We start from the raw sequence: 14437 nt of genomic DNA on the forward strand, positions 1-14437 counted from the left end.
GAAAAAAAAAATCACTCAAAAATTATTTAAATAACATTTGATTTTATCTTGCAATAACCAAACTGAAGCATTCAGTCTTTCACTTATTGCTGGATTGTCAAGTATGAATTATTTCAAACTAACAGGGCTCAAATGAGAACTCATAATCAGCAATCATTATGTCATGATTTCTGAATATATCCAACAATTGATTGAAGGCACAAGGTGAAATATCGCTAATGTGTTCATATAAATAAGGTTGGGGGAACAATCATCAGAGAAATGTAATTGCATTTTCACATTTATTTATGAAATATTTCAAAACTTGTTATGGGAAGTACTCTTTCTAAGTAATTCTGTTCCGTGAACATTGCCATAATTATAAAGGAATAACTGGAAAAACTGGATTTAATTTAGTAGTTTATGTGAAGTCAGGGAGAAAGTATCATATTTGTTGAACGGTGAGCAAAAAAAAAAAAAAAAGAGAAAACTGCCTTATTTTATAGTGAAACCTCACAAATAAAATCTAACCTGAACACAGATATAAATATCACTTTTATTTATAAAGTTGCTTAATGTTTCTTCAAAAGTAACGGGAGTAATGCTTTTAAAAAGTGAAGCAAAGGATCTACTAACCACTAGTGTTTTCATACGAGAGTTTGGACAGAGTGATATTGACTTCATTTAAAAATCAATATTAATTTTCTAATGATGCAAACACAGAATACATACTTTTCACTAAAAAAAAAAAAAACCCTCAGAGTTATCATTTAATTATTTTGTGATTTGATATTAGGTCCACAATGAAAGGCCACTAGGCAAAAGGTAAAGCTCAGTCACGAGGAGGAGTCTCCCCCAAACAGACCTTCGTTGGCAAATATTCTTTTGGAGTAAAATGGTAGCCAGTGTCTACTGGGTTATACAGCACAGGCCAGAGGATTCGTGCAGCAATTTTCTGTCTGGATAGATTATTTTAGATTGCTTCTTTCATCTCAAGTGAACGTGATTAACAAGATGAAAGACAACACTAAAAATTGTTCAAAGGGCTTTAAAAGTCAATAGTGAGAACAAATTAACTGATTATATAAAGTAGCTGATTTCTGCCATGGTAAGAATCACTCCTCTTAAGTGGCATCTATTCATTTATCAGGCACATATTTGGGGATTATTTTTGAGTGTATATTAAGAAAATAATTTATAAAACTTAAGAATTTTATGGGGAAAATATATTATTAACAATCTCCTTGCTGATTTATTTTCAGGCTTACTTTCCTGATGGTTTAACTAATGAGTAGAAGAAGGATATGCAATTTAGGGGAATGTTGTTTTAGTCAAAATATGTTTTCTAATTCCTCAAGTCATGTTTTCTCAAGTGGATTTTCTGAAGTCACTAAAACGTGAATAAAATAAAACAGTAAAGATTTGGGCATACTTACAAATAATCAATTCACATTCTTAAGTCCAAACATTGGCCCTACTTGTTAACCAGAACAAGACCATGTTTTTTTTTTTTTTTTTTTTAAATTCTGCTCAAATAATCCTCTTTCAGAGCCCTGGGTGGAATACTATTTCTCAGAATGATTATACATTTTCCCCACATTCCACTTCATGGGCCAGGGTACAGCTACAAATGAAGAAAGTCAAAATCCACCTAATGAACGAACGTGATCCTCAGAAACCGTGGACCGTGTGTGTGACTTATTAATATATTGACTCTAATTCCACTGTTATCACTAACTAGTACTGTTGCCTTTACTACTAGGTAACCTTTTATGTTTGCAAATTTTGACTCCCTGTAGCAAAACTAGCTTAGCTCACTCAGCACCTGTAGCAGATGAGGTCGGTGCTCTGGCCGTGTCCCCTTTGCCGTACCATGTTCACGTACACAGGCTCCTGGTGCGCCTTCATTTCCAGTGGCAGCACCTGTTTCTGCTTCTCAGAAGGCCTCCACCCTGTCGCAGCTCAGATGGGGAGCATGGCAGGTGCTCGAGCAACTGCTCTCTCTAGGAAGCTGCCCTCAACCAGTGACCTATGGGGGTGGCAATAGAAATGTTTCTGCTGTCCTGCCCCAAACAGAGCAACGATGTGACCCTGCACTTACTGGAGCTCCCTTGTGGGATTTGGGCAAATTAGGCCTTGGGTACCAGACTTGATTGCCTGGCTTTCCTCCCTTCTTTGTCTCACCCCACTGTCTCTATCAGCTTGTCCTATCAATAGACCACTTCCAGACAAAACTCCCAAGTCTGATTCCGTGGAACACAATTTAGAACAATACCCAATTTCAACTTCCTTCTCCTTTTCTTGATTTTACTAGTAGTTTGTAAAAGCTAAAAACTCAATTTCCCTGCCTTCCTTACAGCTCAACTCACCTAGAGACTTTCTGAATAGTTTTTTTGTGTCAGAGAACCTTTTTGAAGATGTCATCATGAATGCCTTACTTTTCCTTTCTCAGCGCACTGTGACCAATGGTATTTTTCCCAATGGAAATGTTAGCAGGCATTTTCCAAGAAAGCATCCCAGTTTTGCTTCCTAAATGAGGTGGTCAGACATAAATTAGCTGGTAATGTCATTTTTTAAAAGGCCTTTCTGAATGATGGATCATTTGCTTATGCTGAGAGATTATTTGCTTTATCTTGCTTTTGGTTATGTGAAAGAAAATGGTGGAAATGTTATTTATTGGCAGAAATTAACAAGTCTTTTTTGTGATCAAGAAATTAATTTGTTAAAACTTTCTTATTGTAAATTGGAAGTCATCTTAAAAAAAAAAACACTGTTAAAATTAAATGATAACCTTATTGGCAAAACAACAACAACAACAACAACAAAAAAAAAACTTGACTTTGACTGAGACTCAAATAAACGAAGCAGCAGCCTAACCATGGATCTCTTGATGAGAGACAAATACACTTGCATTTGAGTTAGAAAGTACCTAGAAGTTTAATATTTTGAATAGAATGATGTTTTTGGAGGGAAGACACTGTATTTTCTACCTCTTTATGCCTTTTGATTGTTCTCTGTAGCATAAATATTGTTATGCATGTTAGAGAGACTGTTGTGCTTAATTATTATATATTACACGTTGAAAAGTAAAAAGCACTTGTTACTATAAAACATTATTTATTGATTTTATGCATGAATAATTTCCTTCTTTTCTCATAAGAATAAAAACTGGATGAGGGCAGGAGATAGATTTTTATCCCTTTTTCCTAATGCCTAGAAAATGTCGAAAGCATACTAGAAATTCAATAAAAACTTGCTTAATTAACTGAATTAATTGCAAGATAAAATGTACACATAAAACAATGTAAACGCTATGGTACTTTGGAAGTTATCAAGGTAACATTGAATATATTGTCTCACCCCTCCAAGGAAACTTAGAAAACACATTGATAGATCATTGTATTTAATATGCTGCCTGAGTATTTTTAAGGATAACAGGATATCTGCTATATGTTTAGATAAGTAAATAGCTGAGTGGGTGAATGCAATAATGAATGAAAATAATTTTGACCGCAGTTTCTATAAAGGATTAATTCCGAGTTCATGAAAAACATGTATATTATATTTTATTCAAAGTGCAAGCTTGCTTTCTTTCTTTCTTTCTTTCTTTCTTTCTTTCTTTTTTTTTAACTTGCAAGAATGGATGGGATAACAAGCAGTAGGGGAGAAGCAATGTGGCATAGAATCGAAAGCACCCTGAACCCAAATCAGGGAATCTTAGCTTATTATTCATTAGTTACATAACTTTGGATATATTTTAACTCTCTCCTAAAATAAGGTAGGGGTGACCTCAGAAAGCTGCACCATACTACCAGTTATACAACCAGTGGATGTTTTTAAGACATCTGCTATGGGATCGAACTAAATAAATTGGCTATTTTTATAGACTTAAAAGATGGTTGAATGCTGACAATTCACAGTTCAATCTAATTTAGTAAAAGACATTTTAGAGGGCATAAAAAAATAAAGATTCGGCCCTGCTGTCAATATTCTATCGAAGAATTTGGTGAAAAAATAAGAGTTTATTTAAAATGACCTAAATGGTAAAGTAAATCACACAGCTGACCCAAGTCCTATTGAGAATCATTGATTACTGTCGAAGCTGGCATACGGTAAACATTTGTTAAATGCCACAGTGGAAGACCTGGTGGGTCATATTCTTATTATTTAGGTTTAGTAATGCCTTTTCCTTCAGTTTGGTGATTTTGGATTAATATGTGTTCATATGCTCGTGTGTTAAAGGTGCCCAACTGTGACATAAAATATGTTGACTACTTTGTTTTTATAATGACCTTATGAGAATAGCTGACAACTGAGGATTCAGCCCTATGTCCTGGGCTGCCAGTAGGTGACCAATAGGTTTTTGGAATGAACTGAAGACTCACATTTACCCCTTTACCAACCTAATGAGACATACTGTCTTTCCTTAATTACATGAAAATCACTTTGAGGCATTTTTAGTCGTAATCTCAACCAACTTCATATTTTCAATATATTACTATTCAATTGCTTTAGGATACATTATCAAATAAATTAATTCAGCAGGAAATGCATCCTTCAGGGAACTCTCTGTGCATGATATGCTGAATGTTCTCTGACCTAACACAGTTAAATCGCCAGTGTTTATTTGGTCAAAAAAATCCTTATATTTGTATATTATTTATGTCAAATATCAAAAATTATCCATATGTACCAAACATGACTAATTCATAAGAACTAAACGAAAAAGGAAATGAAAATTCCCTTTTGAGTTCCCTTGGGGAAAGAGCAGTTGTCAGTTTAATTACCTTTTTTTTTTTCTTACATTCATAAAAGTAGATCCATGAAATTAGACACTATTTATTGCAGTGTTTCAAGTGAGCTTTCTATTTATGTCAGCTTCGAAAATGAGGCAAAATTAGTTTTGGAAGAGAACTTAAAGGTCATGTACTCCAAACAGATAAGAAAACAGTTCTGTTAGGTTTGATGATTAATCGAAACTGAATGGTTATTTAAAGATAGACACAATATTTGGATACAAGGGAATGAGTAAGAGAGAACCGTCAAAAAAGAGGTGTCAGGCTCCATATTACAGAAAGAGAAATGAGGAGGCAGACATGATTTTTCAGAAGAGTGAAGAGCAAGCTTTCAGATGTGTCGGATTTGAAATAGAAGTGCCCAGCAGGCAATTAAGAGATCCAGGCTTGAAATTTAAAGTACAGAGATTAGAGCTGGAGATGCGGGTTTTAGATTCAGCCTCAGAGTGGTGATCGTTAAGCACTGGGCTCTGCAAATTCTCTGGGGAGGTTGGACTGAAGACTCAAAATTTCAATAAGCATTTATCAGGGGAAAAAAGAATGGAGAGATGCACAGTGACTCCAGGAGACTTTCTTTCATTTATCTCACTCCCGCCTGTGTATTCAATTGCCTCTTCTATTCTGGTTCATTTCCAACACTATTATAAAGATGACTAAGAAGCTGCCATCTTCAATACATGAAGAGACAACGCCCCATTTCTCTTACCAAACCACACGCCTAAGCCTATTTCCACCCGGTGTTTCACAGCCACCTTTCCTGAAAGATTATGAACTTACTCTCTTCATTGTCTTCTTCTTCTTCTTCTTCTTCTTCTTCTTCTTCTTCTTCTTCTTCTTCTTCTTCTTCTTTTCTGAACTCATACAATCTGGCTTTAGCTCCTCAACTTTACAAGGTCATCAGTCAACGGCTCCTTGTAGTAACTACAAAGAACAAATTTCCGTGCTTATTCTGCTTAACTTGCTGGAATGAAGTGATTATGTTAACCACTTTCTCCCATAATCTTCTTTTTCCTAAGCACTTCGCCAACCTCTCTGACTTACCTTTATCAGTCACCATTTTAATGAGTCTTTTTCCTTTTCCCTAAGTGTTAGTGTTCCCTGGATTCCGCAAGAGTTGGACCCCTCATTTCTTACCTAAGAACCACATCCAGGTAATTTTACATACAATCTTTTGTTTAAATGAGTTAATATCTATAAGAACAGATACACAGTAAGTGCTCTAAGGAGGGGAAAGGCATTATTACCACCTGTGTGTTAGTTAATCAAGGGTTCTATCTCTACTTTTCTAGGAATTTTGCACTTGAGCAAACTCATGTTTTCTAATAGACAAAAGCCCTAGGAATTGCATTGAGCAAAGTTGGAACTATACCCATATTGAACCCCACAGGTACTATAAACTGATCTGAGCATTCAGCCCCTTCCCTTAGTCTTCTTTCTCTGGAATGCTGACCTCTTTGTGGAGACAGATTTGTTACGTGGAATTACCTACCCTTTGTCATTGTGAAGTGCCTAGAATTTCCATGTTTACACAATAAAATAAACTCCCTATTAATTTGTAAGGCAGGCTCACATATGAAAGGCAGTGTCATTTTCTAAAACCAAGTCACTAACATCTTGACATAAAAACAATAATTTGTAAGGTATAGAAAAGAACAAATCTAAATTTGGAATTTAGTTCTTTCTAATTTGCTTGTATGAGGTTGGGGGGAGAAACACACATGTAAATGTATCAGGCTCATTATCATCATATTCAAGTCATGTTAATATTTTTTCTTTTGCAGCAATATCAGCAAAAGAAGATAATATTTCATGTTGAAAACCAATTGTATCTTCATACCTGTCTATTCCCCCCATTTTATGTAAACTCCCAAAGAGGTTTTAAAGAGTTTGGGATGCTCAATACATGTCTGATGTGTCAGGAAGAACTAGGAATTGCCACCTTACCTATATAAAAAAGAAACAATTTCTCAAAGGGTAATCAACGATTTAAAGAACAGAGAAGGCAATTAGGAAGTAATCAATGGCCTTTGATAGGGTAGGTTAAATAGAATGGTGGGATATGGAATTAGAGTAGAATAAATGAAAAGATTAATAGTTAGGAAATTATGCTAAGAGAAAGTATGATTAGGATAGGTGTGATTTTATCCAAGCTAGGCTAGATAATTCAAATAATAATAATAATAATAATGAAAAACTCTTTGTGGTGTCTTTATATCGAAGGTTGAATTCCTTTTTATGGTTGGCAGGGGTTCTGTACACACAGTCACTGAGGGGTCCAGGTGATATAGGCCGACCCATTTTGCAGCTGTGAATACACCTTCCGTTTTCATACTGGAACACTGTACCGTATAGCCTCCTTAATATTTGTAGCCGAAGAAGGGAGCCGAGGAACCACAACTGGACTTTTCCTCAATCTCTTTAGAAGGTTTTAGACTCCGGATCACTAATCAGAACTAATCACAAACCTGGAAGCATAGGAAATCAAGAGCAGACAATGGAATATTTGGTGAGCGCTACCGTGATTTCCATAGGTACTGAATTGCAGAGAAACTTGAATTCAGTTCAGTTTTACTCCCTCACAATACATGGCAAGTCCAAAATAGAAATGGTTAGAAAAATATGTTACAATGGCTAAAAAGACAGATTGCATTCAGTATTCAAGGGTGACTCATGTTACTGCCTAGGCACAGCTTGCTATTTATCCTTTTTTTTTCTTTTTTTCTTTTTCTTTCTTTCTTTCTTTCTCTTTCTTTCTTTCTTTCTTTCTTTCTTTCTTTCTTTCTTTCTTTTTTTTTTTTTCCTTTCCTATCCTTTTCTTTCTTGATTCATCTCTTCAGTTTCTGGCTGCTCCAATCATCCCAGGTTATTGTCATGATTGTCCTGATTTCCTACTTTTTTCTTAACAGTTGTCCCTATCTCAAAATGCATCACCTTCTTCCTGGGCTCAGGCTAGTTGTCAGTTACCCTTCTGATAAAAGACTTTTAAAACTTTTCTCAGTTTTTTTTTTTTTCTTTTTTCTTTATAAGCTGTCTCAGTAAGCAGCCCCAAGTGAACTATAAATAAAAGCAAGAAATAAATCAATATCTTGTTGGAAACAGCAGGATCAGACTACACAGAAGCACTCTTTATTAGATTTTTAATCAAATGTGTTAATTTGATCTAGGTCTACATTCAGTCCTACCTGTTATATGATATATTCTTTTTTAACTCTGGGAAATAGATATGAAAGAGTAAGTTTGCTTCAAAAATTTCACTTTTAGGTTATGCCAGTTTCTATAGATAATAAACTTGGTTGTTACTCATTTAGAAAACATAGTTCTGGGAAGGTATGTTGTTTTATTTTATTTTGGTGCACACCCAGGTCAGGAAAAACAATCAAAAAGTATTGCACAGTATTATTTTACTTAAAAAAAAAACACAGATAAATCAAACTCAAAGAAAAATTAGTCGAAAAAACCCCCAATACATATCACTCATAAAATGATTGCCTCTGTGTAATATGATTGAGGATGAGGATTTAACTCTGTCTTTTATATTTTGTAATAAAGACATGGGCTATGACTTTGACAAAGTTTTATTTGTTACTTGTACATGATATATAGGTATATTTATATCATTATGTTTTCATTTGTGTTTTTATAATGTAATTTAAGAAACAGCAAATGTAATTTTTAAAACATTACTCAGTAATTTTTGTCAAATAATGTGCTGCACAACTTTGAAAAGATAGTCTATTTAAGATAATTTATCAAAGTAATAAAAGCAAGAATGTTGACTCATACTATGAATAATTGAAAAGGAAGTCTCGAAAAATTAAGTTTGAAAAGTGAGATACAATGCAAATTATGCACATTTGGTTTATTACATGTCCCTCTTTAAACAAAAATAATTTAATTCTACGGCAAAATAAATGTACAGAAATAATATGACTTAACATGGGCTTCTTTATTCTCTAGAGAATATACTCATACATAACCACTTTATAAAAAAGATTTCTTATGTTAATCATACTGAAATTAAAATAAAATAAAATATAAAAGCTGGGAAAAACAAAACAAATAAAAGAAAAATATTTTTATGCTTTATTTGCCCTATTTGAGATGTTTTAAAATGCTATAAGCAAGTTAAAAAAATCATGTCGAATATTCAACAAACCACTGATTTTTCATAAAATATTTATCCAAACAGGTAAGAGAAATGAAGTATTTACTGTCAAGTCCAATTTGTTATCCTGAGAATTCAGTGCCTCCAGTTGTTAAATTCTCCTTCTCTCATAGATCACAAGAATATTTACTTGTAGGATGCTTGTCTAGTCATGTTTTGGCAGTCACAAGCTTTTCCAGTTGGTTTCACACGTATTAGAAAAAGGCAAAAACACTTTTTTTGTTATTTGTTTGATTGATTGACTTTTATAAATTCCACAAACAATTGGAAGAGAAGGATACCATGGGAATCAAGTTACAATGAAATTAACATCATAGAAATTAGGAATAAAGGAAACCCTAGATGTCACTTGTCATTCTCATAGTAGAATAGTCCCCACGGGAGCAGCAATTCATTTCTTTCAGCCTTTTGAAGGAGAGAAAGAAGACAGAAAAGAGAGAAAAGAAAGAAAGATAGAAAGAAAGAAAGAAAGAAAGAAAGAAAGAAAGAAAGAAGAAAGAAAAAAAGAAAGAAGAAAGAAAGAGAAAGAGAGAAAGAAAAAAAGAAAGAAAGAAAGAAAGAAAGAAAGAAGAAAGAAAGAAAGAAGAAAGAAAGAAAGAAAGAAAGAAAGAAAGAGAGAAAGAAAAAGAAAGAAAGAAAGAAAGAAAGAAGAAAGAAAAAGAAAGAAGAAAGAAAGAAAGAAAGAAAAAGAAAGAAAGAAAGAAAGAAAGAAAGAAAGAAAGAAAGAAAGAAAAAGAAAGAAAGAAAGAAAGAAAGAAAGAAAGAAGAAAGAAGAAAGAAAAAGAAAGAAGAAAGAAAGAAAGAGAGAAAGAAAAAGAAAGAAAGAAAGAAAGAAAGAAAGAAAGAAAGAAAGAAAGAAAGAGGGAGAGAGAAAGGGAAGAAGGAAGGAAAGAAAAGGGAAAAGAAAGGAAAAAAAGAAAAGAAGAAAGGAAGGAAAAAGAAAGAATGTTCAATATTCCTATAAAATAGAGAATGTGTTGGTGAATCTATGTCACAAAGCATTTTTAGTGAACAAACTATGTTTCTCTTCATTTCCATTCATTAACCCAATCTCTGAAATGAAGTGTACAGGAAATAAACCTTAATTTTGTGTGGAGCTGCTTCGTATCTAGCATCGAGCCCTATTTGGCCAAATAGTTGAAACATGTAAGCTAAATGATTCTTAAATTGACCCTTTTCCTCTGACATCATGTCAGATTCTGAAATCTTATGCCAAGTCAAGGTCTATGTTTGGACAAAGGAGGATGGAAGGATGAGACTATCACTGATTAATCAGAAATTCCCTCTCTCGCCTGGTTGTGAAATGGGTACTGCAGGGGTGAGTACTTTCAGAAGGAAGGATGAAAAAATCATCCCTCTTCAGGGGTCTCACACGCTAGACATCCTCTCTGGAATCTCCCCAGTTCCCAGAAATGATGCCGGCCAGTGGGACACGATGATTGCCCCAGGACTCACAAGCTCCCCCCCCCCCCGCCCCCGCCCACCACTTGTATTTTCCCTGAACCACTGAATAACTAAGCATAGTTAGACCTTATGATTTCCCAAGATCTTTTTTTATAAACCATCTAATGTAACCCAAGGATTTAGGATTTTTCAATAAGAAAGTCAGAAAAATAGTGAGATCTAACTGTTCCTTCTGTCCTGCCACATACTTTTTTAAGGTAATGAGAAACATTAAGTTTGTGGAAGTATGAGACAGAGTCATGAAAGAATAAAAACAAAAACCAAAGTGAAATCCCAAATCAGTGTGAAGCCTATGAACAATCCAGCTACCACGTATTATCTGTTCCTACACATAAAGATATTACTCACACCTACTCCACGGACCTCTTCTTTTACCCCCTCAGATATATCAGCCTCTGATATAATTTTCTGTTCTCCTATTTCCCAGCTTACATTGTGATTCAATCCTATCAGCCAATATCCCATTTTAATTGAGGCCCCCTCCCTGAACAGAGCCTTCCTGATGAGATAGGACAGCTGGACCTTACAGAGGCTGGATGCCACATTAGTGCATGGCTTTTCTGTCACAACGACACAGAATTTTATTGCAAGTTTATCATCACTGAAACCAGGTCATCTCTTTCCATATTAGCAAATATGAAGACCTATATTCAGTGACCTATGTTGTGCATGTAATTAAATTTAAGCACAAAACTTTCCACTTGTCTCTGTTACATTCATTGACATTTAGTTATTATTTTTTACATTTTTGAAAGTGTTAGAAGAAATTTCTCCTAGGTTATCACACCATGTATGTTTCTCATGCAACAAAGATTCGCCACTTTGGATTGTACTGTTTTCGAAAGTATTTTCCCATTAATAAATATGTCAGAAAAGATATGTTAAAATAGTTTTGAAAATCCATAGTTTGACTAAGTGTATCAGTTGAGTAGACACATATTTTAAATATACAATATTACTTGTGTTCTTAGTGAATTTATGCTACTTTTTCAATATTTCCTTTTCTAAGGGCCTATGGAAATAATCGTCATATTCTAGAATATTGTGGGATAAATTATAAGGGTTACTAGTCTATAATTTTAAAAATTTATCTTTATAAATTAGGTGATATTTGCCAGTTTCAAGACTTAATGACCTCTTGCGTTATTCATTAATGACTATTTTTATATTCATGGTACATAATATAATTTCTAATATATAACAGTTACTACAAAATTTTCAGAAGGAAGGTGAGAGGAAGAAAGAAATTATCTTTAAATAAGCGAGTCAGAAGGAGTACTTCAAATAATGTATTCTTTCCTCTTTCTGGGATTTAAAAATATAACCAACAGATACTTAAAAGAGAGTCACAAAGCCTCTGCTTAACACTAAATAATGAAAAACTGTCTCATTTCAAAAGAATTTAGAATGTTTCCAAATAAATCACTAACATTTTACTCCTCACTGACTTTGTTATATAAATGTCACTTTCCTATCACTGTCACTTACGTGTTTATTTAAATGACTTGAACACAGTTCAAAACTGTTTAACTTTTCAATGAATCGTTCCAATATTATAAGTATTGGAATATGCCATTGTAAAGGCACTTAAACATACTTCCTGGAACTTATTAAACAATACTATTTGTAAAATAAATGAGTACAGATCTACAAATGACTTTTCTGAAAAATCAACACTATCAAGTAAAGCAAACCACTGATATTTTAATGAATTCTACTTCTTGGTTCTAAAAGGAATATTAAAATACAAACTTTATATAATTTTTGTGAAGCTCTAACTAAATAAGTATATGAAAGAGCTTGAATTTAAAAGATTATTTTTCAGGATTTTTGTTATATTATCACTCTATATCTTTTCTATTTCATAGCCAAGCTTCTTAAATGATTTGTCTAAATTTATCACCCTTTACACCTCCACCCACAGAAATCTATTCTTTCCTTCTAAATTATTTTGTTCAATTTCTTTGTAAGCTACTTATCATCAGCCTATCCTTTAAATGATGATATTTTCTAGTCTGATCTTAACCTCATTCTTGCTTCATATTAAAAGAACCCTAAAATTAAAAATAAAATATATTCCTTGATAATCTTATCTATTTTTATAACAGTTTTTATTTATCATGAGATGAATACCAAGTACACATCTATGGTCTAGGCATTTCTAAGGGTAAGGGTCATGATCTTATTATCTACTGAAACTCTCTAAATAGATGCTGTATGGTATCATCAAACAGAATACTTAAACAATGATTTTATTCTTTAAAAGCAGGATCCAGAGAGAGTTTAGATATTTGAAATGTATGGACAAGAAATAGTTTTAGATGTTCCAAAACAAGAGATGAAGATTAAGATATTAAGGTGAGAAAAAAGAATTATGACCTTTTTGAACAAGTATTAAATGGAAATTATAGAAATGAAAGATACAGTTATTGAAATGTAAAAAGAAAACAGAAACCTGCCTTTAATAAGTGGATTAAGTGGTAGATCCCACACAGATGAAGATAGAATCAAAGATTTGAAAATGAGGTGGGGAGTGCTGGGTGGCTCAGTTGGTTAAGCCTCCAACTCTTGACTTCAACTCAGGTCATGATCTCAGGTTCGTGAGATTGAGTCCCATGTTAGGCTCCATGTTCAGTGCAGAGTCTGCTTGCTCCTCTCCGCTCCTGCCCCTCTGCTTGCTGTTGTTCTCTCCTCTCAAATAAATAAATAAGTAAATAAATAAATAAATAAAATCTTAAAAAAAAAAAAAAAGATTTGAAGGTAGGTTTGATGAACTCACAATCCAATATAGGGGAGAATAAAATATTGAATATATATATTAATAACTATGTATGTATGGATATGTGTGTATATATGTACTTGTAAATATATATGTATTTGCAATATATTTGTGATATATAGATATACAATACATGCTACTTATATACATATAATACATACACATGTATATTATGTGTAATAGATAGGAATAATACATATGTACATTTAGGACATAAGAGTAAAGTATAAATATCTATCAAATATGCAGTAAGAGTTTCACAGAGAGAAAATATAATTTGGTAGAGAAATCTTTGAAAGACAATGAGAGAGGGATTTTTGTTGCTTGTCACAATGAAGCAACTGGTATTGAATTTGTTCTAATACAGTCAAGTTTTACTCAAAATATATGAAACAATTTTTTTTCAGACATTTATACACATATAGCTCAAAAAAGTGATCCTTGACAAAAAGGTAAAAAAATAAAATAAAATAAAATTCTACATTCACCTCATTCAAAACCTGGGCACTTTCCAGACAACAGAACTGGAAGGTTAGAGTCTCTGTTCTAACTTGGAGTTATTGAAGTGGTTCGTCAGGACACTGGAGAGACATCTGTGAAGCAATATGACTTCATAAGTCTGCATAGTGAATCCTGCATGTCTTGGCCAAGGACTGCAAAAAAATAAATAAAATAAAATATAAAATAAAATATAAAATAAAATAAAATAAAATAAAATAAAATAAAATAAAATAATAAAATAAAATAAAATAAAATAGATAGATAGATAGATAAATAAATAAATAAATAAATAAATAAATAAAATAAACAGGGCAAAACTCAATGTGCCCAGAACAGATTGGTTTCTTTGGAGCTACAAGTTGAACAGAGATGTCATAGTTTGGACAAGTCTAGAAGATATTGTAGTTGATGTCTAAGCAGATTTGAGAGACCTCATTGACCCAGTTGATCATTCAGTTGCTATCTCAGAAGGTCACACCTTGTGAGATATTTCCTAAACTGTGTCATGGTCTACAACAAAGTACAAAAATATTCTAGCTTTAACAAAGAATCCAAGCCTGCTGGAGTCAATAAGATAAGCTAGTGATGTGTTTGTCAAAAAAGAATTCCAAATCTCATGCGATTGTTCACAATATCAGTAATACAAAAAAATAATAATAAAGAACCAGATGTTGAAATAGCAGATGAATGCATTAGAACTACTATTATAAGTATGCTCTAACTTAAAAAGAATATTCCAAAAAAAGGATATTC

The sequence above is a fragment of the Canis lupus genome, chromosome 34, assembly GCF_048164855.1.
Source record: "Canis lupus baileyi chromosome 34, mCanLup2.hap1, whole genome shotgun sequence".
Classification (NCBI taxonomy): Eukaryota; Metazoa; Chordata; class Mammalia; order Carnivora; family Canidae; genus Canis; species Canis lupus.